The sequence below is a fragment of the Priapulus caudatus genome, unplaced genomic scaffold, assembly GCF_000485595.1.
Source record: "Priapulus caudatus unplaced genomic scaffold, Priapulus_caudatus-5.0.1 Scaffold2260, whole genome shotgun sequence".
Lineage (NCBI taxonomy): Eukaryota > Metazoa > Priapulida > Priapulimorpha > Priapulimorphida > Priapulidae > Priapulus > Priapulus caudatus.
The window spans coordinates 22,812-27,737 of NW_014579321.1; the positions used below are offsets into that span (position 1 = coordinate 22,812).

Here is a 4,926-nt window from a genome sequence, read left to right on the forward strand (position 1 = left end):
GTGTGCTAGCCATTGAGTGTTGACCGGTGGCGCCATCGGGTGTCGCCGGAAGACGCGAAACGCTACAACTACTTATATTTCAGATAATCCTGGTAACTAACAATACACAGTGTATTGTATCTAACAATACACTGTGTATTGTTACCGAGCTTTCAACAATACACTGTGTATTGTTGAACACCTTCTACCAATACACTGTGTATTGTAGTATGTACCTATGATACGTTTAGTCAAGAGAAAACTATTTTCATTTGGCGCGCCACGATTGCCATTTTGCAAAATGCCAAGAAAGAAGAAGAGCGCAGATTTTTTATTGAAAGAGTAGATACAACTAACAAGGAGTATAACGTATTTGTAGAGCTGAAATAAAAAATTCAGTTGTAGGATGTGTAAATTAGCGGTAAGATCTTTGACATTCGATACGTTAGTGTATTAGTTCCAGATATTGATAAGTGCACGAGAAACCCTTGCCCGCAAAGCTAGGTAGGTTTACTCGTGTGTAAATATGCGAAACACAAATTTAAATCGGTAAAGTTGGTTATGGGCACTACTAGTACTATACTAGTAATAATATTTAGAAGGCAGTGGTTACTGATCCGCACGTGTTTAGTTCTAGTGTTAATTACTATTAGTATTCCTATTGCTCACAGGGTGTATGCATGTCCCCCAGGTTACTGCCGGAACGTACCCCTGGGTACCGTACCACAGGCACTTATGGCCAAAAATTAATGGTAAATAAACACGAAATGTACCAAAGAAGTCTTAATGTTTCTCTAGGCCTACTCTATATAAGTTATAACTCTCTTATTCATGTTGTTTGTGCACGCAGCACAGCGCGGGCGGGCATTCAGTGTACTTGTGTGTTGCAGATAAGCATTTGACCGGCATTTACAGGTGATTATAGGCGAAATAGAGTAGGCCTAGAAAAACATTAAGACTTCTTTGGTACATTTCGTATTTATTTACCTTTTTTTTATTGAGACGTTTCAAGTGCCTGTGGCGTAACTATCTAACTGATAGGGTTAGGGTTAGAATTAGGGAGTAGGCGTAAGCGACTTCCTAGACTCGTTAGTGGAGTAGGCGAGGTACGGTCCGGCATATTAGATAGTAGTATATTTAGTATCAGGGTACGTTCCGGCAGTACCCTGGGGGACATAGACCCTATCAGCATTACTATTACTAGTAGTACTACTTCTGAGAAGGTCTATGTCCCCCAGGGTACTGCCGGAACGGTACCCTGGGTACGATCCGGTATACCGGAACGTACCCTGGTACCAGAGCATATAAATCAACGTGATTTATAGGCTCTGCTGGTACGTGCGCTACTATTTAATATGCCCGAATAAAGGCCTCTCCAGCTAACGGCAGTCTAGGAAGGTCGCCTACACCTACTCTAACAGCGCTAACATAAAACCCTAACCATATCAGGATAGTTACCAGGTAGGTTCGCGGTATTAGACCGATAGCGTACCGCAGGTACGTTCGCGGCAGTACCCGATGATCTGGGGCGGGGACCATACGCACCCTCCAGCAAGTAAATATAGTAATAATAGTAGTATTACTGCTTGACGCGCTCTAGGCCTGGTGTCCGGCAGGTACCTGCGGACGTCTGGGTATCGTCGTATAAGAGAGAGATATACCTACAGCTTCTTTGATAAAACAGGCCCGGCGTGATCATGAGCTGGTGTTGGAGTCGACGAAGGGTCGAGGACACGTGAGGAGGAGTGTCACCTGTAGAATCTGGTTTATGGATATTTAACTCCAGGGTATATAGTTAGGTGCATCTAGTAGTCAGATGCAGCTTGTAGAATTGCATGATGTAGCGTGCGTCGCGTGCGGTGGCGTCGGTGGCGTGCCGTCGTCCGGTCCGTGCGAGCGATGTGCAGCAAATCAATTACCGCCTACGACGTAACGGTCCACGATAATTCGGGACGTGGGGGGTAATCCGAAAGACGAGTTGGGATTGTCACGACGTCACTGGGGGTCAAAGATCAAAAGATGCAAAAGAGGTGTCATAAGGAGAGGGGGAAGCATTCGCCTCCTTATCGTGAAGGTATTAGGGAGAGGAAATGCAGTGATTGCGCACAAATTAAACGCTTGACCTAGGCTCGTGATAGTTGGTGTCTATAGGCATCATGGTAGGAAACGGCCTCACTGTGGGCCAAAATATTGCAGGTCACAGAGCGTCAAAGGTCCAAGTGGGGAGCACAGGGCAGATTTTAGCAACATTTCCATGAGGAACGATGGTCTGACGGAGCCGATTGGAAAAACTTTTTTGTTTCAGTCGTGACCCTACATTCTCTTAATGGCTTTTAATTTGAAAGGACCGTGAATTGTACTTTCGCTGCGCTGACATGGCGAAGAGTAATGTCGAATAAATCTTTTGACGCCTAAAGAGAAGGCTATATAAACATTGGATTTGTTTACTTGTTCGAAAGAATCTGACTGGCGGGTTTGCCTAGTAGAATTTATACATGCCTGGATGCATGAGGCTACAATGTCAGCACCCGTGAAATTCTCAAAGGCTAAATTTAGTTGAAGAAGGTTTATGCTTCTTAAATCGTAATAATTGTCTACTGGCATTCTGTCACGCCTCGCTCCGAGTTGTTACATGTACTATGCAGCTCGTCAGTGGCATGTGAGGTGGGATAGTACTCGCGAAGGAGTAGTTGCCTGCGTTAATCTAGTTTCAGCAGTGGCAAGCTCTCTATTTCAGGGCCTGTAGGCTTGGCATAGGTAAATGGATAGGTGCTTACTTATTCGATGTTTGCAAATAGTTGTTGCTACTACGCTACGATGGGAGCTCTGTCCATGCTTTATGCTTAAGACAGCTAAACTACGCGCCATGGTCGTGGTAACTTTTAAATAAGCGTGTCCCAACGAAGCAATTAATCCTTGGTGAGAAGGTCACACCTCACCACCCGATCCCTAGTGCGCGGTTCCACTGTTTCGGGCACGTATGTGCAACACATGTTGGGAGGGCTTACAGGTTTACTAAGAAGTCCCACCACTCCACCACAGAGTCACCGAAGTAAACGTTAGATGAGCTGTGCGCTCCGCCACTGTTCTTGAAAACGAATCGTGAATAAACGCGGTGGAGACATACATGGGTAAACAATTGTGTCGCTGCCACATGCAATATTGACTGCTCACTGCAGATCAGACTTTAGTGTGGCATAATATAGAACGGGCGCGTGGGATGGTGTGCGACACGACCAGCAGAGGTTAGCAGCAGTTCTGAGGTCGCAGTTAGCAAGCGTTGGCATCACACCAAAGAATTTTATAAGAAGATAGGTGGAGCTTACTTTTGGCCAGTGGTAGTAAACCTTACTTGTGTTGGCCAGGTTTATTTCGTGCATGCGGGTCGTGCAGCACTCTCGCCTGTTCACCGGTGGCGCTAAGTTGTAGGAGAATCCTGACACATCTCACTGCGCATTTCACGATTGGAAAGTAAACAATAAAGTATGCAGTGGTAGGTGTAACAAACAGATCAGTATACTGTGTTTGTAGAAATAATATTAAGAAGATTTAGGTAAATAAGTCATGTTGAATTAACAGTAACATAATAATAAATTGTCTCAAGTTCTTAACAACGCCTCTCAGCCGATCGATGAAGTCATGTAGCTCAAAGCACGCCCAGTCGTATTTACTTAGCTAGTCATGGCAAAGGCAGGCAGTAAGCGCTCGTCGCCAGCCACTTAGGTCTTAAGAACACGTGTCATATTGTTTTTAACAGATTTGGGAAAAAGATTACGAACATAGTCAGCTAGATCATTACCGTAACGCATATCAGCCTAGATAGTTTACCAGGCGTAGCGTATTCCGGTAATGTACGCCTGGGGAACCATAGACACCCTATGAGCCCTACTTGCATAACCCAACCCAGCTATCCCTGAACTCTAAGCTAAACCCTAACATATCAGTATAGTTACCCAGGAGTACCGTTGCCGTTATTTCGCGGCAGTACTGCTTGGGACATAGACCTAATGAGGACAAGTAGTGGACGGCGTACTGAATGCTGGCAGAGGGTTGAGGTCCCCGGGTACTATCGGAGGTAACCCTGGGGTACAAGTTCGATATTTATCGGATACGTACCGGATGGTAGCTAAATCTACATATGCCAGGAACCCGTACCGTCGCCTACATGGGACACTAATCATAATGAGTCTAAAGTAGTTGCGCCTATAGCCGGCGGGCGACGGCCTACTCCCTAAAGCCTAACGCTAACCCTAACACCTAACCAATAATCAGATAGTTACCCAAAGTGGTACGTCAATATATCGGAACGTAGACGCCAGGGTACGTTCCGATACGTGAGCGCGGCAAGACGACTTATAAACAATCGTAGCCGCCCGCCCCTTGTAGTGGGAGTTTTAATAAGCCTATAGGATTAGATTATTGATTTTGGTTTTCAGTATAGATGTAATTTACTATGTCCCTTCACAAGTCATAGCATAATATGCGCCATAACTTCGCAATGACTATATTTCTATGGTTTAGAAGCTGGCAGAATCGCCCGACCAGTGCAGCCGAGGAGACCAGATATGTATGATAGATGTAATTAGAATAAATGAAATTAATAATTGTTAAACATCCAAAGCTATATATCATCTTCACAAACTATAATTGTATGAATTATTTTGTATTAGGAGAGTTTAAAGCGTCTGCACCGCAAGATTTTCATATTTATTTGGCTCTGCCCAATATTTTTCTACTTTTATAGATTGTCATCGCAATGGAAGAAAAAACGAGGAACTTGAAGTGACAGATTGGACTGGAATGCACGCCAACCTGTAAGCAGTGTGGACAAATCCGCCTGCACTGAATGGAAGTGTGCTGACATGATAATTCAGAGCGACTAAGTAAAATTTGATTGTACGGCCACATGTGTTTCGGTACTAAATAATCCTATTTATTTTAAGACTA

The 4,926-nt window shown here is 44.4% G+C and overlaps 1 long non-coding RNA gene across 3 annotated transcripts in view; it reads left to right on the forward strand.

Moving 5' to 3' along the window:
* Nucleotides 1-264: 264 nt before the first annotated feature.
* Nucleotides 265-4,926, forward strand: part of LOC106818462 — a 6,412-nt gene continuing 1,750 nt past the window's right edge. Inside the window, exon 1 of one of the 3 annotated variants that reach the window (XR_001395228.1) lies at nucleotides 265-400. This is a non-coding gene — a long non-coding RNA (uncharacterized LOC106818462). Of the gene's footprint in view, nucleotides 401-460; nucleotides 529-4,926 lie in introns of those variants that run through there. The other 2 variants (XR_001395229.1, XR_001395227.1) reach the window with 2 other exon arrangements.